The sequence below is a fragment of the Mauremys reevesii genome, linkage group 10 (genome assembly GCF_016161935.1).
Source record: "Mauremys reevesii isolate NIE-2019 linkage group 10, ASM1616193v1, whole genome shotgun sequence".
NCBI lineage: Eukaryota > Metazoa > Chordata > Testudines > Geoemydidae > Mauremys > Mauremys reevesii.
The window spans coordinates 40807550-40833645 of record NC_052632.1 but is presented as its reverse complement, the minus strand read 5'-3'; the positions used below and the strand labels follow the sequence as shown (position 1 = coordinate 40833645).

The 26096-nt window shown below is 42.8% G+C and overlaps 1 protein-coding gene across 3 annotated transcripts in view; it reads right to left on the bottom strand.

Annotated features, from left to right (window-relative positions):
• The window catches only part of CSNK1G1 (casein kinase 1 gamma 1), a 302780-nt gene extending 281822 nt beyond the window's left edge, over positions 1-20958 (bottom strand). For all 3 annotated transcript variants that reach the window (XM_039491467.1, XM_039491465.1, XM_039491466.1), the window contains exon 1: positions 20927-20958. The gene's annotated coding sequence lies outside the window, so the exon portion shown is untranslated. The remainder of the gene's footprint in view (positions 1-20926) is intronic.
• Between the last annotated feature and the right edge of the window lie 5138 nt (positions 20959-26096).

The window sequence follows — 26096 nt, the reverse complement described above, 5'->3', positions numbered from 1 at the left end:
GGATACCTACTAGCCACCCTAAAGCATGCAATGTCCAACCTGTATTTAAACCACTGCTTGACAGAGCCAGACATGCAGAATTTTTGAATGTTCATAAACCCTTCTGTTTCAGACAACATCTAAATAATCAGGGTTAGGACTAGGCTTGCTTTGTGGGCAAGTTATTCCTTAACTGCCTACCGCAAGTTTACCATACACCTTCCTCTGGACTAGCCACTGTCACAGACAGGATACTGGAGTGCAGGAGCACTGTTCTGATCTAGTAGGGCAATTCTTATGTTCCTTCTGGACCAGGTCTGAGTCTACCCCTGGAAAAGGGAGCCATGAGATAAGACACAAGAAGGCCCTGTTCAACCCACCATAGCAGCACTCCAATATTTGGTGCCCAGCCATCACTTCCCCTGCCTCACACACAATCCCCCTCACTGGGATAATGTCAGCAGACATTAGACATGCAGACCCTCTGACCCATGACATTAGACAGCTGCACCAGCACAGGAGCCAGCAACAGAGCTGTAAACAGGGGAGTTTGAGTGGGACTTCTGTTGGAGGTGAAGGTATTTGTAGCTATTTGTAGTTGTATTTGTATGTGTGGAGGCTGGTAGGGGCAGTGTGCTGGGAGAGAAGCTGAACCCTGATTGGGGCTGACTAGGAGTCCTATAAAGGTAGCCAGCCAGTCAGGCAGCAGCACAGAGAGCTGCAGCAGCACAGTAGCCAGCAAACAGAGCTGTAAATTGAGGCGTTTGAGTTTACAGGGGTAGTTTGGGGGAAGACTAAGAGAGGCAGGCAGAGGAACACACAGGCTACTGAAGGGAGTGTGCAGTGTTCTAGCAGTGTCTTGGTGCTTGATGGGGGGGTTGTTTTTGCTGTGGGTGATGGTGTTTTGGGTTGGTTTGTGTTTCCCGGATTTACGTGGGAAACCTATGACAGATACAGAGGCAGCAGTTGTAGTGACACGAGCAGTGGAAAACACAATGAAGATGACTGGATGTGGAAGCTCCGGCATGTACATGATCCTGGAGGGGGTACCTGAAAAGAGTTCTGTCTGCATGAAGTGCAGCCTGATAGAGCTGATGGAAGAAAAGATCCGAAGATTGGACATGCAGATGGAAACTCTGGTCGAGTTTAGAAGGGGGTTTGAGCGGATGATGGAGAAAAGACATGATGAGGCCGAAGGGAAAAAGCTTAGACTTGCAGATAGAACAGGACCAAAGAACTGGGTGAGGAAAGTGGATGGTGGAAGCATGTGACTAAACAAACCAGGCAGAGGAAAAGACGGGCCAGTGAAGGAGAAACAGAGCTCAGGAACAGGTTTGCGGAGTTGGAAAATGAAGAAGGGGCACAGCAAGTGGTTGCTGAAAGTGAGAGGGCAAGGAAGAAGAGAAGAGTCAATGGAAATGACACCAAACATGAGCCCCAGGAAGATACGGGATGGGTTGCAGAGGATTGCAAGGGTGAATAGGAATCGAGAGGACTTGCAGCCAGAGGTAACAGGGGATAGACCGGAGAATCGCACCGTCACCAGGAAAAGGCAGGCCTACGTGACTGGGAACTCCTTACTGAGAAGGATAGACAGGCCTGTAACCAGAGCTGATCCAGAGAACAGAAGGGTGTGCCGTCTGCTGAGTGCTAAGATACAGGATGTGGACCTGAGGCTGAAGAGGATCCTAACAGGAGTGGGAAAGAATCCGCTGATTGTCCTTCATATGGGAACAAATCTTCAAATGGGCTAGATTCTCGCTGGAAAGTATCAAGGGATACTATGCCAGGCTGGGGAAGACGCTTAAGGAAAATCAAGGCTCAGGTGATCGTCAGTGGGATTCTGCCTGTTCCTAGAGAAGGGAAACAAAGGTGTGACAAGATTATGGTGATCAACAGATGGCTCAGGCAGTGGTTCTATAAGGAAGGCTTTGAAATGTATGGCCACTGGGAGGCATTCATGGACAGAGGACTGTTCTCGGGATGGACTTCACCGGAGTAGGGAGGGAAATAGACTTCTAGGATGGAGGCTGGCACAACTGATTAGAGAGCTTTAAACTAGGAATTGGGGGGAGATGGTTGAGAGAGATCCAGGTAATCTCCACGCCAGATTTTAACATTGAGAGAGAAGAAAAAAAGCAAGAAAGGATACTGTCGTGGGTAGGAGAATGGACATACGGAGGAAAGGTACTGTAGATACAATTCTAATAGGTGATACTGGTGGTAGAATGTCTAGGCCTAATCAGGTAAAGAACGTGAGTGAAGCCAAACAACAAGAATTAAGGTGTTTGAATACCAATGCGAGGAGCCTAGGTAACAAAATGGAGGAACTAGAGTTACTGGTGCAGGAAGTGAAACCGGATATTACAGGGATAACAGAAACATGGTGGAATAGTAGTCATGACTAGAGTACAGGTATTGAAGGGTATGTGCTCTTTAGGAAAGACAGAAATAAAGGCAAAGGTGGTGGAGTAGAATTGTATATCAATGATGAGGTAGACTAAAGAAATAAGTGACGGAAAGGATAAGAGAGTCTGTCTGGGCAAAAACCACATTGGGGAAGAAAGCTACTAGAGACTCCCCGGAGACAGTGCTTGGGGTGTGCTATAGATCGCCGGAATCTGATTTGGATATGGATAGAGACCCTTTTTAATGTTTTTAATGACGTAAATACTAATGGGAATTGTGTGATCATGGGACACTTCAACTTCCCAGATATAGACTGGAGGTCAAGTGCTAGTAATAATAGGGCTCAGATTTTCCTAGATGCGATAACTGATGGATTCCTTCACCAAGTAGTTGCTGAACCGACAAGAGGGGATGCCATTTTAGATTTGATTTTGGAGAGTAGTGAGGACCTCATAGAAGAAATGGTTGTAGGGGACAACCTTGGTTCGAGCGATCATGAGCTAATTCAGTTTAAACTAAATGGAAGGATAAACAAAAATAGATCTGGGATGAGGGTTTTTTATTTCAAAAGGGCTAACTTTAAAGAATTAAGGAAATTAGCTAGGGAAGTGGATTGGACTGAAGAACTTGGGGGATCTACAGGTGGAGGAAGCCTGGAATTACTTCAAGCCAAAGTTGCAGAAACTATCAGAAGTCTGCATCCCAAGAAAGGGGGGGAAATTCATAGGCAGGAGTTGTAGACCAAGCCGGACGAGCAAGCATCTCAGAGAGGTGATTAAGAAAAAGCAGAAAGCCTACAAGGAGTGGAAGATGAGAGAGATCAGCAAGGAAAGCTACCTTATTGAGGTCAGAACATGTAAGGATGAAGTTAGAAAGGCCAAAAGCCATGTAGAGTTGGACCTTGTAAAGGGATTAAAACCAATAGGAAAAGATTCTATAGCCATATAAATAAGAAGAAAACAAAGAAAGAAGAAGTGGGACCTCTAAACACTGAGGATGGAGTGGACGTTAAAGGATAATCTAGGCATGGCCCAATATCTAAACAAATACTTTGCCTCAGTCTTTAATGAGGCTAACGAGGAGCTTAGGGATAATGGTAGGATGACAAATAGGAATGAGGATATGGAGGTAGATATTACCACATCCGAGGTAGAAGCCAAACTCGAACAGCTTAATGGGATGAAATCAGGGGGCCCAGATAATCTTCATCCAAGAATATTAAAGGAACTGGCACATGAAATTGCCAGCCCATTAGCAAGAATTTTTAATAAATCTGTAAACTCAGGGTTGTACCGTATGACTGGAGAATTGCTAACATAGTTCCTATCTTTAAGAAAGGGGGAAAAAGTGATCTGGGCAACTACAGGCCTGTTAGTTTGACATCTGTAGCATGCAAGGTCTTGGGAAAAATTTTGAAGGAGAAAGTAGTCAAGGACATTGAGGTCAATGGTAATTGGGACAAAATACAACATGGTTTTACAAAAGGTAGATCATGCCAAACCAACCTGATCTCCTTCTTTGAGACGGTAACAGATTTTTTTTTAGACAAAGGAAATGCAGTGGATCTAATTTACCTCGATTTCAGTAAGGCATTTGATACTGTTCCACATGGGGAATTATTAGCTAAATTGAAAAGGATGGGGATCAATATGAAAATTGAAAGGTCGATAAGGAACTGGTTAAAGGGGAGACAACAACGGGTCGTACTGAAAGGTGAATTATCAGGTTTAAGGGAGGTTACTAGTGGAGTTCCTCAGGGATTGGTTTTGGGACCAATCTTTTTATTACTGACCTTGGCACAAAAAGTGGGAATGTGCTAATAAAGTTTGCGGATGACACAAAACTGGGAGGTATTGCCAATACAGAGAAGGACCAGGATATCATACAGGAAGATCTGGATGACCTTGTAAACTGGAGTAATAGTAATAGGATGAAATTTAATAGTGAAAAGTGCAAGGTCATGCTTTTAGGGATTAACAATGAGAACTATTGTTATAAGATGGGGAGGCATCAGTTGGAAGTAACAGAGGAGAAGGACCTCGGAGTATTGGTTGATCACAGGACTACGAGCCGCCAATGTGATATGGCCATGAAAAAAGCTAATGCGGTCTTGGGATACATCAGGCGAGGTATATCCAGTAGAGATAAGGAGGTGTTAGTACTGTTATACAAGGCACTGGTGAGACCTCATCTGGAATAGTGTGTGCAGTTCTGGTCTCCCACGTTTAAGAAGGATGAATTCAAAATGAAACAGGTTCAGAGTAGGGCTACTAGGATGATCCAGGAAATGGAAAACCTGTCATATGAAAGGAGACTCAAAGAGCTTGGCTTGTTTAGCCTAACCAAAAGAAGGCTATGGGGAGATATGATGCTCTCTATCAGAGGAATAAATAACAGGGAGGGAGAGGAATTGTTTAAGCTCAGTACCAATGTGGACACAAGAACAAATGGCTATAAACTGGCTATCAGGAAGTTCAGACTTGAAATTAGACAAAGGTTTCTAACCATCAGAGGAGTGAAGTTCTGGAACAGCCATCCAAGGGGAGTAGTGGGGGCAAAAGACATACCCCTCTACCCCGATATAACATGACCCGATATAACACAAATTTGAATATAATGTGGTAAAGCAGTGCTCCAGGGGGGAGGGGGTGGGATGCACACTCTGCAGATCAAAGCAAGTTCGATATAACACTGTTTCACCTATAACACCGTAGAGATTTTTTGGCTCCTGAGGACAGCGTTATATCGGGGTAGAGGTGTATCTGGCTTCAAGACTAAGCTTGATACGTTTATGGAGGGGATGGTATAATGGGATAGCCTAATTTTGGCAATTAATTCGTCTTTGACTACTAGCAAATAAATACGCCCAATGGCTTGAGATAGGATGTTAGATGGGGTGGGATCTGAGTTACTACAGAGAATTCTTTCCTGGGTGTCTGGCTGGTGAGTCTTGCCCACATGCTCAGGGGTTAGCTGATGGCCGTATTTGGGGTGAGGAAGGAATTTTCCTCCAGGGCAGATTGGCAGAAGCCCTGGGGGTTTTTCACCTTCCTCTGCAGTGTGGGGCATGGGTCAGTTGCTGGAAGATTCTCTGCACCTTGAAGTCTTTAAACCATGATTTGAGGACTTCAGTGGCTCAGACACAGGTTTGATACAGGAGTAGATGGGTGAGATTCTGTGGCCTGCGTTGTGCAGGAGGTCGGACTAGATGATCATAATGGTCCCTTCTGACCTTAAAGTCTATGATTCTATGATGAATTAATTCAGACCCTGATCAAGAAAATGGCACCCCCTATTGTTCCCCATCTAGAGCTGGAACAGCAGTGTCCCCAGGACACCCTATTCCTAAGAGAAGTAGTTGTCATTCCCGTCATAACAGTGACATCACTGGAGGTGTCCAACTGCATAATCAGGAACGCATTGCTGCTTCAGTTTTCATTTGATTCACATTTGTGAAGTTCTCAGAATATAGAGAGAGACTAGAAACTTTTTTTTTCCCCAAAAAACATGAAACCTGAGACTCTGCAAGAGTTGGTTGCACTAATGCAGGAAAGATTCCTAACTCAAAGTTATTTATTTTTCAAAAAAGCAGGTGTTTAAAATTTCACTGGTTTATCTAGGTTATAGTGGTCAATAGGCAAAGAGATAAAACTGCTTGGTTAGAATTGTCTAAAACAGGTTCTATCATCTTCCAACTCCAGGTCTCTTCAAGTCTCTCTAGACTTCTCATACTGGTTTTGCATTCTAAAAGTCTGTTAGACAATGTTATATGCTGTTTAGTTTGTACTGTTCAAAGAGCCACGTAAAGAAAGCGTGTTTAGCTGGCCAGCAGTATTGCTCTCTGCTTGGGTGTCTGGGCCTGTCTAGGAACAAAGATCCAGTTCTACTTACAGTCAAGGTCTTCCCTTAAGAGGCTTGTAAAATGTGATCTTTGTCTCATATGAAAGAGGTATGTCACAAGGTAGTGTTCCCTTGTTCAAATTTCTTATTCCAAACTTGAACACATGTATGTTCCACAATCTCGTCTTCCATCTAGACCAAGGAATTTTGGTATCCAAGTTTCCAATGCTGAACATCTGAAATGGAGCTTTCTACAGCCACTTATAGGCTTTTAAGAGACAAGGTTGTACAGTTGCTTCAATATACCAAAAATATTATGCTAACGGCCTTCAAATAGGTAAGGAAGTGAACAAGACAGCCTCAAACCTTCATGCCAAATCAATGTAATATTTTTACCTGAGCTTCCTTTGAAATAGATACAGGATTCTAACTTGCTCTTTACAACAGGTATGTGCCCATCCTCTCACCCACACTTATACCAATACCCAAAATGCTATAACTCAGTGTCTTGACATCAGTACTGCAGCCAAGCCCTTCATAATCCAGGCCTCAAGTACTTGAATGATAGGCCTTTCACCTATGTATTGGGTCAGTCAGCCAGGGTAGATCTAATTCTTGATCCAGGGTCAAGACTTTCTTGATCAAAGATGATCTGCTGTGGAACTCTTCCCAAAAGGAGTTCATACATTGGTGCTTTTATGGAAGGATGCAAGTCCCATGTTTTATGACAAACTTACCCTTGATTTTTTTGTGCCCATCTCTGCACCAACATCCTTGCTCCTCTTCGTTCTCTCATTTTAGGTATTAGTAGAGCCCTGCAAATCTGTGAATATCCACAGACCATGTTTATGGATCGGATGCGGATACAAATTTTGTATCCGCACAGAGCTTTAGATATTAGCTCTCCCCTTCCTTCCTAAAACACACCAAAAATAGGGAACAGATCCTTTTCAGATAGTGGGGTGTTGACTGAAAGACTCATTTGCCCTTGCGACAGATCCTTTGATTCTGGATGTCTGTTTAAACTAGGTTTTCTTCATTTTATTTTCAATGTCCTGTTTTAATGTTTATTGTATGGTGCTTAGAACTCTGACTGGTCCCTCAGATCTTAAGTAAATAAACTCTTTCAGGAACAAATTTGAGTCAGTCTTTGCCGACAGGATATTGTTGGCAGCTGACAGGGAGAACTGTTAATCAAGAAAAAAAATACAGTCAAAGCAACCCAATGAACTTTAGAGCAACATAGCAGGATATTTGAATATCTAGCTACACTGAAGAGAAACTGACTGCCAGATTACTTCAGTTCCCCTTCCCCAGTAACATTTGCCAAAACTCCCTAGCATCTTGTGTTCATTTCAGATTGCTTGCGATGGAGAGGAAACAGAGAGCAAATAAAAAAAAAATTTTCAAGTCACACACCTCAGACTTTTGAATAATTGCACAGGTGATTAGCCCAGATCAGTTAGATTGCAGTAGTGGGTAATAGATGTAGGTAGGAACACACATTAGCCTGTTTCCATTATGAATTTCTGGGTTTATAATTTCAAAAAAATCAAAAATTCTAATCTGCAACTTCCTAAACATGTGGTCAGCAAGGAATTTTTTTTGTATTGGTTTCTGCTGCCTATAAAAAGAAAGTTTGAGATTTTGGTTTCTAGTAAATAGATTTTTTTTGCAGGCACTTACATTTTTAAGCTAAAGACAAATAGCAATCCAGTGTTACTCAGCTCTGATGTGAGCACTTGCAGAACCGGGGAAAGACACTTAAAGAAAGAGGCTCAGGTGATCTTCAGTGGGATTCTGACAGTGAAGGTGAGACAAGATTATAATGATCAACAGATGGCTCAGGCAATGGTGCTATAAAAGAAGGGCTTTGGGATGTTCGACCACTGGAAGGCATTTATGGACAGAGAACTGTTCTCGTGGGATGGACTCCACCTGAGTAGGGAAAGAAATAGACTTCCAGGATGTAGGTGGCACAACTGACTAAGAGCTTTAAGCATCTCCCCTGAATTCCTAGTTTATGTAGTCTCCATGCCTGATTCTAATACTGAGTTAGAGGGAAAAAGTAAGTAAAAGAAGCTCTAGCAATGGAGAAAACAGAGGGAAGGAGAATGGACAACAAGAGGAAAAGATAGTGCCAATATCACTAACAGTCAAGTAGACAACAGTGGCAGTAAAATAACTACCTAATCAGGGAAATAATCTGGGTGAAGCCAAGCAGAAATAGCTACGTCTGTGCACCAATGCAAGAAACCTGGGTAACAAATGGAGGAACTTGAACTACTGGTGCAGGAAGTAAAACCATATATTACAGGGATAATGGAAACAGTGCAACAGTAGTCAGCACTGGAATACAGGTATGGAAGGGTATGTGTTGTTCAGGAAAGACAAAGGTAAAGGTGGTGGGGTACCACTGTATATTAATGACAAGATCGACTGACCAGAATAAAACGGAAGCTGTTCAGAATCACTTTGGGGGAAGAAAAGTAAGAAAGTCTCCACTAGGATAGTGCTTGGGGTCTGCTACAGACACCCAGGATCCAATTTGGATATGGACAGAGACCTCAACATTTTTAAATGAAATACATATTACCAGGAATTATGTGATTATGAGAGACCGGTTTCCCAGATACAGATGGGAGGACAAATGCTAGTAATAAAAAGTTAGGGCCCAGATATTCCTGGTTGTGATAATCAACAAATTTCTTAACCAAACAGTTAATGAACCAACAAGACGTGATGCCATTTTAGATTTAGTACTGGTAAGTAGCAAGGGCCTCATAGAAGAGCTAGTTGTAGAGGATAGCCTTGGTTTGAGTGATCGTGAATTAACTGAGTTTAAACAAAATGGAAGGATAAATAAATAGGTGTGCAGCTAGGGTCCTTGATTTCTAAAGGGCAACATTTAAAAAATTAAGGGATTGGCACAAAAGGAACACCCAGAGTCTTAGCTGCCTATCCCTGCAGTATCTGGAACACACAAAAATCCAAACCCAGATTTAGGGGTGACAACTCAGTCAAAAGCAGAAGGATTAGGGGACTACAGAGTCAAGGATGTCAGGTTCTCAGCACCAGACCCAATTTAGTTAAGATCCAGGGGAATGTGAGGTAATTATTCTACACAGAGCCTCACACCATGCAATTCTCCTGAATCTTCAGTGCTAGATCCTCAGTACTGGACTGCTAAGCACAGAATACATGCTGCCAAGAAATCAGGGGTACTAGCCTTCAGCACCAGAGTCAACAGACCTTAACAAATGAGGACACCACGCTGACAGTATAAACACCTCTTCTGACACTTCAGAAAAAAATCAGTGGCAACACTCAACCCAGTTAACCTAAGAAAAACCAGGACCTCATGTAACAAAGTTGGAATTTTCTGTAGTATTTTATGACACCTATCTGTGCCTCAGTTTCCCCTATACATTGCATTGTTACCCACTTGGGTGGGGAAGGGGGGAGAGAGATTAAGTTTGCTGTCAGGGCAGACTAAGAGACATAGTTGTGTGTGTCACTTTCCTGTCTAAATGGATTGAAGAGTCATCAAGGAACAGTTGGAACAGATCCAGATCACCAAGGGGTTCAGAGACACAGTGCAAGTTCCAGTGACTTGCAAATTTTGCTACCTTTCAGCAGGGGAGCTGAAAAAAAAGATAATTCCTCTCACTCTTTTGTTCTCAAGCTGTGAGGCCCCTCTGCCTGTTGTCTTCTGGAGGAAGCTTGGAGCTTTCTCACCTGGGAACTGACTAAGGAGGTCACACAGAGAGGGAGACAGAGCTTGAAAATAGAGTTTCACTACAGTGTGGCTATGGGCTGACCAGACTGGACTATCCATTAACCTTCATTCCTCTATTCTGACCTAAAAATCTTTCAGATTATGTGTGCCAGGTGACTAATAATTCATCTGGTTTTGAAAAGGCTGCCTGTGTGGTTGTAAATACCCACTGGGAACACTGTGGCCTGAAGGGGTACTGCACAAGCCTCCTGCAGGAGCCTGGCCTGGCTGGATTCACTGGAAAGAGTCAGAGAGAAAAATAGGGATCGCTAGTGCCAAAGGCCCAGTCTTGGAGACCATAGGCCTGTCCCAACAGAACCGTGTGGGTCCTTGGGGCCCAGCCCACTAAAGGAGTCAATCCCAAGAGACTAGTTATAGGCTGGGCACAGCCAGACCTTGTGACTGCATGGCGCTGGGTATTGCTGATAGTGGGCATTCTGACAAGTGGGCTACTCAAGTTAGCAGCGCACAGTGTCCCAAGAGAAACCGTTCTTTACGATTCCACAACTCAAAAGGAAGGAGGAGTCAATCCCACAAGTAGGAATACACAAAGACTTTAAAATTTATTTAAGTGAGCTATACACATTTATAACCTTAACTCCATTTTAAGGCAGTGTATGGGAATCCTCTACAGAGCTTAGTCTGTGGAATGTCAAGTTTAGAAGACAAGGTGGGATACAGCTACAACTATGTTAAGTTCTCCTCACACCTTCTATGGGCCATCTTAATTATCAGTTCAAAAAGTTTTTTTCCCTCCTACTGATGATAGCTCATCTCAATTGATTAGACTCTTCCTGTTGGTATGCATACTTCCACCTTTTCATGTTCTCTGTATGTATAAATATCTCCTGTCTGTGTGTTCCATTCTATGCATCCGAAGAAGTGAGCTGCAGCTCACAAAAGCTCATGCTAAAATAAATTTGTTAGTCTTTAAGGTGCCACAAGTACTCCTGTTCTTTTTGCAGATACAGACTAACACGGCTGCTACTCTGAAAGCTACAACACTGTATATAAGTTTAGAAGAGGCAGTGACAAGGTATTTAGTTTCTAGGTTAACTAGGATAAAATAAACAGAATAAGAATTTAGTACATCCTGTCATATGATTTTATTTTTTAAATCGTCTCGCCATCAAGTCTTGACTTAACAGTATGCATCTCAAATTAGTCTGCACTTTCAGTATGCAGTCATTTCACCCCCCTTTCGATTGTATGAACAATGACATTTAAGTAGTATTTTATCATTTCCTGTGTTAAATGGTAGCATCCAAGTTTTCACTTTCATGAAGGCAACACTTTATTGCAATGCATAGAAGAGCAACTAATTGTTATAATCAGACAGCAAGACATTTTTCATTAGGCCACATCAATAGTATAGTGTACTGTACACCATAATTAAATGCTACCAGAAAGTTTCAGTTACAACCCACCATGTTCAGGTTTAGATACAAAACTGTTTTCATCCTAGTTTTCCCACAATAAGTACTTCCCAAATGCAAACACACAAACCTTTGATGACATTCAAGCATTTCACTCTGATCAGCTCAGAAGAAAGAAGATGATTAAAAAGCTACACAAAATGGAGTACTTGAGGGAGCTATGTGAAGGGAGAGAGAGAGAGAGAGAGATCATGTTTACATAACTTCTTAAGTTATACTTCTGAGTTGGAGTTTCCCATGCTTGGGCTTGGAATAAAGCTACTTTAAAAATATGCACACAGAACTGATACCTGAACTTTGAAAGATGGCATGTAAATAAGAAATATATAAGAGCAACTAATCTGTTATAATACGTCCACAGTCAAGTTTGAAAAATTTTGATCAGATAGTAAGGTTAGAAGCCATTGACAACCCCCTCCCCAAAAATCATTATTCATAGGCATCCTTAGTGGGCATCTAACGTTTACAAGACAGTCCACTAACTAATCCCTTCAGCATAAATAATATTCCTCTGACAGGCCCAAGAATGCTACTGGGACACCCTCCATGAGAAAAATTATAAGTCTTTGTTCTAAGCATAATTCTCCTTCTCCCAACAGTCAATGTTAGAGCAGAGAAAGTTGTAGATATGCAGAATGGTTACCACTCAGTTTCAGGATGTTCCTAAACGTTAGTGTGCTCTAACACTTACATTTATCTAAAAAGATTTAGTTTCTACCTTTTTACATTGCCACGATCCAGCTGTCACAGTTTAAACAAATGCACTGTTGGCCTGATATGTCTTTAAAATGGAAAATTAACAGTAAAAACTATATTAAGGCAACATTATATGCTTGTCCAGATAAGAACTAGGAAATAAACAATTTCTTCAAGATTTACACATTGCACAGCTATCTAATTTATGCTATACCTTTATATAAATTAAGGCACATTTTAAAGAAACAGGAATAGAAAACATTTCTGAGCATCTTGGCAAAGGTAGTGTTGCTGCAGAACTTTAACCTTGACTTGAACTTGAAATACAGACATTATGAAAAGGAGTTAAAAAGCCACTTCAGGCACTATGCCTACCCCTGTGGTTCCCCCTCAATTTCCAGGTTTCACAAATCACACTTTTATTTTAAGGAGCTCCTCATCCATACTTGCTTTGCAAAACACCCACATAAACAGGAAGAACAGAACATGAATCTATTAGAGTACTGTCAACAAGTACCAAGTAAACAAGCTGGAAAAAAATTTCCCCTCTACATTTTTCAGCTGTAGTCATCCTACACATTACAAGGCAGACTAGTAGTGAGAAAGTTTTCAAGCAGAAAGGCAATTATTAAGTTGCCAGTTTTCCTAAAGTAAAAGATTCAGGAAATACAAAGTTAAATGAGACTGCTACTGTCATAAACAGATAGTTAAGGGTTAAAGTCTCTTTTACCTGTAAAGGGTTAACAATCTCAGTACCCTGATGAACACCTGACCAGAGGACCAATCAAGGGACAAGATAATTTCAAATCTCTGTGGAGGGAAGGCTTTGTCTGTGTTCTTTGTTTGGATTGTCGTTCTCTCTTGGATTTAAGGGAGGCCAGACATATTCTTCAAGTTCTCCAAAGTTTCCTGAAGTATTTTCTTCTATTCAGTATAGTGAGTATTAGAAAGGCGAATTAGTCTTATTTAATTTCTGCATTTGCAATTGTGTGTTTGCTGGAGAAATATCTTTATTTCTGTTGCTGTTACTTTGATTATTCTGAGGAGGAGGGAGGGGAAGTCTCTCCAGTTTTTATAAGTTAGACCCTGTAATTTTTTCCATCCTGGTATTACAGAGATAATGTACTTTCTTTCTTTTAATAAAATCTTTTCTTTTTAGAACTTGATTGATTTCTTCCCTTGTTTGGATTTTCAGGGGAAGGGGAGGGGGAAAAGTGAATCCCTCTTTGTTTGATTCAAGGAATTTGAATCCAGGTATCTCTCCTAAGGACTTGGAGAGGGGAGGGGGGAATGGATTATTTCCCTTTGTGTTAAGATTCAAGGAGCTTGGATCTGTGTTCCCAGGGAAGGGTTGGGAGGAATGGAAAGTGTACCAAAACACTATATTTTTGGTTGGTGGCAGCTTTACCAGATCTAAACTAGGATTTTAGTTTAGAGGAGTCCATGCAGGTCCCCATCTTGTAAATGCTAAAGTTCAAAGTGGGGAATAAACCTATGACAGCTACCTAGCACAAAACTAAAGTCTTTTCCTTGGATGTTGACAGTTCAGAGAGAAAATCCTGTCCCTGCTTTGTCAGAGGACATGATAATTTGTGTGAGGCATCACTGTCTAGTGGACAGACCACAGGCCCGGGACTCAGGAGACCTGAGTTCTATTGCCAGCTCTGTCCACTAGCCTGCTGTGTGACCTTGGACAAGTCACTTTCCATCTTACAGAAGGGGAAACTGAGGCACAGAGGGGGGTAATGATACTAACCTCCTCTATAAAGTCTTTGAGAGCCTACTTATGAAAAGCAAATTTAACTGAACTAGCCCCAGTCAGACACCAGTACATCGCACACATTCTGCAAAGATGTTAAAGCTAAAGCACTTAAAGTATTTCACATGATGGCAAACCAATCTCTTGGAAGATGTCTGAAAAGCAAACTCACACAATACCTGAACATTAATGCCTATGTTTTAAAAAAGAGTTCCAGCAATGTTTTATCTAAACAATTTTATTTGAAGACAGGGCTCTTCACAGCTAAAAACTCTTTTTGACCTGGATTTCATGAGAGCAAGCAGTAAAACTTCTGGATTCACAGACTCCTTTTCTCACAATGAAGCTTGTATTTATTAGTCTTGTCCAACTATCATTCCAGTTAACTTTGCTAGCTCCTACTGTACAATAATGCACTCTTTCCCCAATGAAGATTTTAATCAGTAGAGTCTGATTTGTGACCTACAAGTGAACTCCACCAGTGAACAATGTTTACTTAATTTTTTTTACTGAACTAGATATCCTTGCTACTATAAGTGATAAAGATGTGGATTTGACAAAAGCAAGCAACTTAAATCCCCATAAGCAATCACTGTTACATGACAAATGTGGTTTTCTACACAAGCATGAAGTGAGCAAACTGATATTAAACCAGATACATCTTAACTATGTATAATTAATAGTATTAAAGGATAGCACTATGTAAAATGGACTACCATGGGGTTTCAATGCTTGTTTTTGCTACAGCCTGAATTGATTACCCTGGTCTCAGCTCTAGGCCAAAACTGTAGGTTTGTAAACTAGGATAAAGCAAGAGTTTTGTAGAAAGAATACTCTACAGCTTTCATAAAAGTCTCAGACAACAAGTGAATTTACATAATTACCGTATCAAGATTTACATAATACAGACAAGTTATTAAGAAGCATAAGGAACAGGACAGAAAATATAGAAATATTTTAATGCCATTTATTAAATAAGTGATGTGGCCTCATCTAGAATACCGAGTGCAGTACTGGGTCATCTCATCTCAAAAGAAATTACAGAATTAAAAAGGGTCAGAAAAGGGCAACATGAATTATCAGGGGCATGGAAAAACTCATATGAGGAAAGACTAAAGAGACAGTGATTGTTTACCTTAAAGGAAACAAGGAACATAAAAGGATATAAAATTATGAGTGGTGGTATAGCAAAGGTAAGTGGGAAACTTCTGCTCTCCCCCTCTCATAACACAAAAGGCAAGGGGACAGTCAATGAAATTAAAAGAGCAGATTCAAAGCCAATAAAATGAAATGAAACTATCTGCACATCATAAACTGTGGAACTAATTTTAACTAAAGTTGGATTACCCACACAATCCACAGTGATTCTATTAGGTTACAATCCAAAAGAAGTTACTGACTCAGGGAAGGACCAATTAATAACAATTAACACTAGCACGTATGTGTCACAGCTTACTTTCATAAAAGGACTGAGCTCCCAACCTTAGTGGCATTAAGAAATAAGGTATGGGGAAATGACTTCAATAGAAAAAGTGACAGATAACCACATATAGATAAAGTTACCACATTTGGAGACTAAACAAAATAAATATGCAAACAACATGAAGTTGAGGTCAATCAAACATAAATGTGTCTTTTAAGGGTGACACCAGGCAATAAGGAGAAGCAGAGTAATACAGATGATTCCCATACAAAAACACATTTAGAAGATGAATATTACTTACATTATTTGTAGAGGGAAAGTTTCAAGGAGGTCTAAAACAGATATAATCATAAGGTAGCTTCTTAAGGAGAAGGTGGAATAACTATTTAAATCCGGACAGCATGTGCTACAGACTATAGACTAAACCTTCCAAATTGAATTCATGCTATTTCTCTCTAGGGAAGAGAGGGCCACTTCCTAATTCTTTGCAGGTTACATAAAACTGAATTAGTAGACAACTTATATAAAACAATTGTCATAGTTATGGATGAGATTTATTGTACTCAGGACCGGTGCAAGGATGTTTCGCGCCCTAGGCGAAACAATCTTCCACCTTGCGCCCTCCTCCCCTCCGTGCCCCCACTCTGAGGCACCCCCCTTGTGGCATCTCCCCACACCCAACCCTGAGGCACCCCCCTGCTTCGCGCACAAGTACCCCAAGCACGCCATGGCTGCTTCACTTCTCCCGCCTCCCAGGCTTGTGGTGCCAATCAGCTTAGGCACCACAAGCCTGGTAGGCGGGAGAAGTGAAGCGGCCACGGCATGCTCGGGGAGGAGCTGGGGCGAGGAGTTCCCCTGTGTGCTGCCCGCCGCCCCCCCCCCGGCTGCAGGCGGCACTCCCCGCGCTCCCCTGCCCCAGCTCCCTCTGCCTAAATGCTGGCGGCAACCGAGGTAGCCGAAGATCTGGCCGCTGCAGTTGCTGCTGAAGAAAATGGCATCCCCCAAATGCCAGCGCCCTAGGTGACCGCCTAGGTCGCCTAAATGGTTGCACCGGCCCTGATTGTACTGGTGTGGAAATATGAATTAGGTTAATGTTAATAAGATAAGTGCAAATTTAAATGATTAATTTGCTCACTTCATATGCTTATAACAATAGCAAAAAGTTTAATAAAATAAGTTATGGAACTTACCACCACATGATATCATGGTGGCCAAAAATTAAGTAAAATTCAAAAAGTGACTGGATATTCTTGTTAGCTATATAAATGTCCAAAGCTATAAAATGTACTAGCATTAACTATTATAAAATGTAGTAATCCTAATGCTTCATGGTTTATGCCAATCTCTAACTATAGAAAATTAGGAGACCTAAAATGGGATAGAGGTTACTCCACATCTATGTGATCCCATATGGTAATTCCTATGTTCCTATAATGGTCAGATAAGTGAATGAAAGGAATTAAAGAAACATTCAGGCTTTCAGCTGCAACTGTGAGTCCTTCCATAAAAAAAAGAACAGTCCTGAATTATACTGTCTAAAGGCCATACTTCATCTTTGACTGCTGCAGCTGAAACAACTTTGATAGCTCTTTAACCCACACATTTTTAGAAGAATAATTTTGCCCATTCTTTAAAAAACACTTTGGTGTGAGAGGTACAGCATGGCACATATGCCATCTGAGACCTCTAATTCCACAGGGCTAACATTTTTCCTGGTTCAGACTTGAACACAGACTCTGGTATCATGTGGGATTCAATCTGTAAACCTTTCAATGATGGCACAGCAATTTCTTAAAGTACATGTAGCATGGTACTTCACACTGGATGGAAATCAGCTGATGAAACAGGTGTATATAGTTTACAGGAGCATGTAAGCTCTGTTAAAAAGCAACTCTTCTACTACGAAAGTGAGGGACACTTCCACAGAGATTTTATACTGGGGAATCTACAGCAAGTCAGCAACAGACTTGTGTGTGCATGCCAAATATGACAGTTTACATCCAGTAGATGAATAAGTCACCAGCCTGTCACAAAAATAAAACCAGAATCCAGAACCCCCTATTAGCTGAAGTTCGGAGAACAAGGTCAATAAATTTACATTTCTTCATCAAACTGTTTGCTAGAGATACAAGAATAGCCTTCTGACGTTCATATAACATCTTTCATCTTGAAGGATTCAATGATTTACTGATGTAGTTTCACCACAGGTAGAAACATTAGCAGTGCTGGCATACCCAAGGTTTCCATGCAGTATTTCTAACAGTGTCATTTAGACAAGTTCTGAGTGAAATCAGAGGTCATGTTAACTTCAGCAGCCACAGGAGACTTGTCCACACTAAACTAGCCACTGTTGCTAGCACCAGAGGAGCCACATTGTGTAAGAAGGACTGGACAATGTTTGACCAAGCAAAACCAAAAAAAACTGTAGTGTAGATACAGCCATTAGCTATATATAGCTATTTTCCAAGCTTAGCTTTCCAAGTTAGATTTTCAAGACTTTAATAAAACAGATAAAGAATTCTATTTTAAATTCAGTGTCCCCTGAATGGTATACAAGTTTAACTTAAATAAACAGTTTTACCTCTTCTGTGGCTATTTTTCCTACACAAGGACTTTTCACTAATATTTTCCCCTAGGAACCTTCAGTTCAACTCTGACACAGGCAGGGCTCCAAATGGCCAAGGATGTTTTAGATACACACCATTACTACCACCACCTGACCTGTCAGCATCAACACTTGAAATTTGTGCTAAGACTTCCAAGTATAGGCAAAGCTTTAGCTACTGATGCAACTAGCAAAAAGCAAAGTTTTCTCTATGGCTTTTGTTGGCTTACAACCCATAAAAAGTTGGCTTACCTTAAGAAACACAGAAGGAATCTTTTGGCTATGCTTCTGTGGGAAAGAGCTTCTAGCCTTTTATAATGGTTTCAGAATGAGTACATACAGTTTACTCTTTTCCTAAAATCATTAACTTCATCCTTTACTTTAGCTTGGCAAATATCTTGTCATCAATAATGTATTGAAAATATGACAACTAAACAGAAATAAATGCACAATGGTTAAATTCTGTTTCCTTGTGACTGAAAGGCATGATAAATATCTAATTTACCAAAGAGGAAGGGCAAATGTTGAAGGGGCTGTAGGAGTAAGGAAGACTGCACATGGGTTGATTACACACAGTGATTAAGACATACTGTGATAAAAATCAAGTCTGAGATCCAGGCTATGACAAACAGTAATTTACAAATAGACTCAAAGGGTTTTGCAAGGCCACTCTTATATGGTCTGAAGAGTGGGAAAGGTGGCAAATTTTACAAGCTGTTAATGTATGTTTAAAAACATTTCAGCCTATTGGTTCTTTATATTCAACTTTCTTAAATGAGACTCCCCTCTTCTAAGAGCTATGGAGCAAGTTCTCCTCAGATAAAAAAAGGTGGTCTGTATCTCTCCAGGACAGCATTATTTGGTTTTCATTTTAATCAATGTAATACATTTTAAATAAAGTCAAAATGCTAAAGGAAAATGTAATACCAGGACAACCCAAACTTTGACACTGCATCAAAATGTACAACTGCATGAATATAATTTTGCCTGTGAGTAATTAGAGATATGCAGTGATGTTGTAGCCATGTTGATCTTGCACATAGCTCTTCAGGGACCAAAAGCTTGTCTTTCTCACCAACAAAAGGTGGTCCAATAAAATATACTACCTCATGCACCCTGTCTCTCTAGTAATTAGAAATGCACTTGACACAAACACTTTACTATCTCTTGGACTAAAATATACTACAGTTAACTGGTTTCCGACATTACATTCTAATAAGAGGTTAGAAATAAAGTTGTGTTACTAAAGTGGAGGTAAATTTTAAGTCTATATTTGAATCAGAGTTAAGCTTTCAAATCAAGTGCTGTTTTTTCCTCATTCACACAAGTATTAATAGATTTTACTCTTCTAATCTTAAATATCCTTTTTTTCAGATCCATGATAAATCAACTAATATAATCTGATGTGCACATCACTATTTTTAACTGTATCTTTTGCAATAATTTCAGTCATTCCACTTCTATAGTGCCACATGCATCACACACACTTCTAGTATTAAAATCATAAGATCAACATATATCGAATATAAAACCCACCACATCATGTAAACTCATTTTAGTGAGATGGTAAATCTCCAACAGGTAAAGATGCCTTTTGACAAATCTTCTAACTCAGGAGACAGTGTGGTCTAGTGGACAGAGCAGTTGGACTGGGTGTCAAGAGGCCAGGTTCTACTCCTGATTCTCATCTGCTGTGTAACCTTGGGCAAATCATTGCACTTCTTGTTTTTTCTTTCTGCTCCCACCCTTTGTCATCTTTTCTATTTAGACTATAGGATCTTCAGTGCAGACTGTCTCTGCATCTGTACACAGTATAATACAATGGATCCCTAATTTAATTTGCAGCCTCTAGGTAAGTAATAAAGGATCACTGCAAATTATGCAGGATCGTTGGAAATTATGCACTCAACTATCCAGGATTAAAGAAGAAACAAACATAATCCATTGAGAAAGTCTGCAGGAGAATGGCTCAACTACCAAGAGAGTAACTTGTTTCCCAGTTCTGAAAACCCATTAGTGGGGAACCATTTGGACTCCTAAGCCTGTTTATGATGCTTCTTCAAAGAAGCCAGCTTACAGTTGAGTTTATGTTAAAGTAATTTAACCTGTAGTAGCCTAAAAATGAAGGCTGATAGCCCAGCTCTTTTAAGACCTACTCACAACAAACTGCCAAGACTGGCCAAATGAAGCATACCCAGGATCTGCCAGCCACCACAACTACATCAACATGGAACTTCTGAATATTTCCCACGGCTGGTGAAGCTAGCGATGGTATGACAACTCATGAAAGCTTGACACCATCATTTTTACAACTATCATCAAACAATGATCTACCAGATCTGGGCAGCCTGCTGCTGGTGTGTTTGCTACCAATCCTACACCAGTACTCCCACCCCATTGCTAGCCAAGGCACTTCAGAGCAATGTGGAAAATTGTCCAGAAGCAGCTGTGTCAACAAGGCTTACAAGAGACTTTGTCGCCTCCATGGTATAGGAAGCCCACATGCCTGCCCAACAAGATAGAGTTCCAGACCTCCAGGATACAAGCAGAGCCCCCCAGCTTCCCAACACGTCTGGCCCACGGAAAGTTGGGAGCCCCAGGGTACGAGCAGCTTAAGGATGCGGAGGAGGCTAGTCATATACGTGTTACAAGGCAGCCCATAGAAGCCTGCTGCTCCTGCAGCCCGCCCCCGAAGACAAATGGGCCCGATTAGCAGGGGCTCGGACGCACACGGTAGAAAGAGCCCCCCCAGCCACAACGCCGGGAAGTGCCACCCCGGGACCCCACCCGCGTGGGGCAGGGGCCCCCTCCGCTCGCCCCGGCGAAGACCACTGCCCGACAGACCGGGGAGCGCCCGACCGCCCCAAGGCCCTGGGAACAGCCTGCAGCCGAGCCGGCCCCACTGGCGGACAGATGGACAGACCCCGCGCCGCGAGCCACCAGCCCCGCTCCCCATCCACAACCCCCCGCTGAGGGGCCGGCCCCGCTGCGCCTGGAGTACCTAGCGCCGGCAGCTCCGCACCGCTCCGCTCCGCTCCGCTCCGCTCCGCTCCGCTCCTCCCCGGCCGGGCGGGCTGGGGCCCCGGGCGCCGCTCTCCCTGCGCCCCCGCCGGCGGCTCCGCCCTCAGCGCCCGGCCGCTTCCCCTTCGCTCTCACTGAAGGGAGGGGCTGAACGGGAAGCGACCCCTAGAGGACACGCCCCCGAGCGAGCGGCGCCCTATGGGAGAAACCCCAGCGCGGTGGCTTGGCCGCCACACAACCGCTTCCGGGGCACCGCGGCGCCGGACACTCCCTAACAACCGCGTTCCGTTACTATGCGGAAGTGCAGCCGCTCAACCGCCGTATTTCATTCGTGACCCTTGTCCAGAGTGAGGGGGAGACACCAGTACCCCGCGGGAAGGGGGAGGGGACACGGTACCCCGCGGGATGGTGGGGGAGGGTAAGACACTGTTGTTGCTGCGGAGACACCAATACCTTGCTGGGCAGGCGAGAACACCGCCATTATCGCAGGAAAGCACTGGTGCTATGATAGGAAACAATGCTGGCCCAGGGCGCCTGGGGCCTCGTCTGCGCTGCAGTCGCCCAGTCCCGCAAGGGGTGCAGCCGTTGGTGCGGTTCTGGCAAGCTTAAGAGTGGATAAGAAGGAGGTTCCAGTGGTGAAGGCATTAGTGTAGGTCCCAGGACACCTCCGTTCAACTTCCTGTTTTGTCACAAATTCACGTAGTGCCCTTGGGTGAGGGGCTTAGTGACTCTGCCTTCTCTGTAAAATGGGAATAATGGTACATCCCCCCCGCCCCCATGGGGATGTTGGGAGGATCAGTGCAATATAGAGTTCGAGGTACTCTGAGGCTACCCTAAAAATAGGTGTGTTTTCACAATGTGCACTAACATGTTGTAAAATCCTAGACTAGAAAAGAGTAAGACTAATTGTAGTTTTAGGTGGATGTAGCTACTCAAAGTGATCTTGCCCTGTCCACACTAGCATTTTACTGATGTACACTCTGCATTCCACTTTGGGTCCACAGCCCACCAGGGATAGCAGTTGGCAGCTCCTCCATGCACAAGTATGTCCCTCACACTGTTCACAGAATCCCCTGACACCTGTCCCTTCTGCTGCAAGAGGAAGACTCTGGCGCACGTCTGTGTAGAGCAGGGGTAGGCAACCTATGGCATGCGTGCCGAAGGTGGCACGCAAGCTGATTTTCAGTGGCACTCACGTTGCCTGGGTCCTGGCCGCCGGTCCTGGGGGCTCTGCATTTTAATTTAATTTTAAAGGAAGCTTCTTAAACATTTTAAAAACCTTATTTACTTTACATACAATAATAGCTTAGTTATATATTATAGACTTATAGAAAGAGACCTTCTAAAAACATTAAAATGTATTACTGGCACGCAAAACCTTAAATTAGAATGAATAAACAAAGACTCGGCACACCACTTCTGAAAGGTTGCCGACCCCTAGTGTACAGTGTATCAGGCTGCAGCCCCTCTTCCAGTTCCTTCAGAACCTCTTCTGGCTTCTCTTTTCCCTTCATTTGTTCATCCTGGCACATCTTATCCACAGCCCCATGTTGGGATGGTGCCATATTGGTGTGACCATACTGAATTAATGGTGTGACAACGTGGCTTGATATGACTGAATGGTGAAAGACGATTCTGGGAGCAGAATCTTTCTCTTAGCATCAGGTAGATGCCAGAGATGAAACTGACTGGCTCCATGCTGTGTGTATGAATAATACTGATCTTTGAGACAGCAAATATGTCCACTTGAAAGCAAACACGTATAGAACATCCTGAGTAGAGCATAGACTGACCAGGGCATTTTGACCCTGTTGAAGGACATCACGCAGGGGGTTGAAGTGAACGATTGATAAGGGAGTGAATATGGGGTAATTTTCAGTTGGCACCACTCAGTCTCCTCCTAAAGTATTAAGTAGGTAAAAATTAGTTACCACATGCCCACGGGACATGCTTTTAAGACATGTGACCTCTTTGAGGAAAAAGAGTATAAAAATCAAGCAAATTAAATTACTGTTGGGATTCCTTAATTAGCGCTTAAAGAAGCAACACTGCTAAACAGAGTGGCCAAAACTCTGCTTCGTGGGTTCGAGTAGGACTGTGAACCAGAGAGGTCTCAAGGCAACCACGGCCTTGCTTTGGGGGAATCTGAGACATACCGGAGGGCTGAGAAGAACAGACAAGGAGAGAAGAAGCCATCTATAAAACTGGTAACCATCTTCTCTGTTTGCCAAGCAGAAACTGCATGAGGCTAGTGCAGGATCTGTTTGTGTATGCTTGTGAAAGAAAGACTTGTTAAGGGGAATGTATAGCTCTTGACGTCTAACATAAGAATTATGTGCTTGATATAACCCTTTACCGCTCGTGTAATTCCTTCTCAATAAACTGCCCTGAATTGAAGATAACTACTGAGGATAGAAAACTGGCTAGATGGTCGGGCTCAACGGGTATTGATCAATGGTTTCATGTCTAGTTGGCAGCCGGTATCAAGTGGAGTGCCCCAAGGGTCGGTGCTGGGGCCGGTTTTATTCAATATCTTCATTAACGATCTGGAGGATGGTGTGGACTGCACCCTTAGCAAGTTTGCAGATGACACTAAACTGGGAGGAGTGGTTGATACGCTGGAGGGTAGGGATAGGATACAGAGGGACCTAGACAAATTAGAGGATTGGGCCAAAAGAAATATGATGAGGTTCAACAAGGACAAGTGCAGAGTCCTGCACTTAGGACGGAAGAATCCCATGCACTGCTACAGACTAGGGACCGAATGGCTGGGCAGCACTTCTGCAGAAAAGGACCTAGGGGTTACGGTGGACGAAAAGCTGAATATGAGTCAACAGTGTGCCCTTGTTGCCAAGAAGGCTAATGGCATTTTGGGTTGTATAAGTAGGGGCATTTCCAGCAGATCGAGGGATGTGATCATTCCCCTCTACTCAGCACTGGTGAGGCCTCATTTGGAGTACTGTGTCCAGTTTTGGGCCCCACACTACAAGAAGGATGTGGACAAATTGGAGAGAGTCCAGCGGAGGGCAACAAAAATGATTAGGGGGCTGGAGCACATGACTTATGAGGAGAGGCTGAGGGAACTGGGATTGTTTAGTCTGCAGAAGAGAAGAATGAGGGGGGATTTGATAGCTGCTTTCAACTACCTGAAAGGGGGTTCCAAAGAGGATGGATCTAGACTGTTCTCAGTGGTAGAAGATGACAGAACAAGGAGTAATGGTCTCAAGTTGCAGAGGGGGAGGTTTAGGTTGGACATTAGGAAAAACTTTTTCATTAGTAGGGTGGTGAAGAACTGGAATGGGTTACCTAGGGAGGTAGTGGAATCTCCTTCCTTAGAGGTTTTTAAGGTCAGGCTTGACAAAGCCCTGGCTGGGATGATTTAGTTGGGTTTGGTCCTGCTTTGACCAGGGGGTTGGACTAGATGACCTCCTGAGGTCCCTTCCAACCCTGAGATTCTGTGATTCTATGATTCTATGACCTTTTTCACTGGTATGACAATAATCTGCTCCACTGGGAGCCAGTAAAGATCCATTTCAAGGGTAGCAGCGCCCCCTGCTGTCAACATTTTATAGCAGAGGACAGTTTACTGTCGTGTCTAAACAAAAACAACGAGGAGTCCTTGTGGCACCTTAGAGGCTAACACATTTATTTGGGCATAAGCTTTTGTGAGCTAAAACCCACTTCATCAGATGCATGGAATGAAAAACACAGAAAGCAGTATAAATATTACAGCACATGAAAAGATGGGAGTTGCCTTACCAAGTGGGGGTCAGTGCTAACGAGGCCTATTCAATTGAGGTGGAAGTGGCCTATTCTCAACAGTTGACAAGAAGGTGTGAGTATCAGCAGAGGGAAAATTACTTTTTGTAGTGACCCATCCACTCCCAGTCTTTATTCAGATCTAATTTGACGGTGTCCGGTTTGCAAATTAATTCCAGTTCTGCAGTTTATCGTTTAAGTTTTTGAAGTTTTTTTGTTGAAGAATTGCCACTTTTAAGTCTGTTATTTTGTGTCCAGGGAGATTGAAGTGCTCTCTTATTGTTTTTTTAATGTTACAATTCTTGATGTCTGATTTGTGTCCATTTATTCTTTTGTGTGGAGACTGCCCGGTTTGGCCAATGTACATGGCAGAGAGGCATTGCTGGCACATGATGGCATATATCACATTGGTGGATGTGCAGGTGAACGAGCCCCTGATGGTGTGGCTGATGTTGTTAGGTCCTATGATGGTGTCCCTTGAATAGATATGCGTACAGAATTGGCAACAGGGTTTGTTGCCCGGATTGGTTCTTGGGTTAATGTTTTTGTTGTTTTGTGTGTAGTTGCTGGTGAGTATTTGCTTCATTTTGGGGGGCTGTCGGTAAGCAAGGGCTGGCCTGTCTCCCAAGGTCCATAGGAGTGAGGGATCATCCTTCAGGTTAGATTGTCGATCCTTGATGATGCGCTGGAGAGGTTTTAGTTGGGGGCTGTAGGTGACAGTTTACATTTGTTAGTCTCTAACGCGCTATAAAGACTCCTCGTTGTTTTTGCTGATACAGACTAACACAGGTACCACTCTGAAACCTGTCGTGTCTAAGTGAATAGGTCTTTAAACTGAATCAAACTGTTTCTGAACTGGTTGCCCATTAAGAGCTTGGTATCTTCAATCATTGGTGTTAATCTACTAATTTGAATATTGTTCTGAATCAGTTTTGACTTATATTGATTATAGCTCGGGGGGGAAGTATACCAGTGAGCAGGGTTGTATTATCCATTCTTGAAGTTGATGATGTTTCACAAAAGCAGACAGGGAAGGATTGTTGAACTGGAGGACGAGGGGAACACTCCGAAGCCTCCAGGTGTGGTTGATGAGTGTTTGTTAAGACAGGTGTTTAAAAGCTTGGGGTCTGATCCATGTCTGGCTGATGCAGTCCCCACACTGCATGAGAAAGTTTTGGACAACTTGCTATTGGGGTATTGAAAGGGTTATACTCCCATGAAAGCCTCAACACCAGGGATAGCTCAGTGGTTTGAGCATTGGCCTGCTAATAAACCCAGGGTTGTGAGCTCAATCCTTAAGGGGAGCCATTTAGGGAACTGGGGTAAAAAAAATATCTGTTTGGGGACTGGTCCTGTTTTGAACAGGGGGTTGGACTAGATGACCTCCTGAG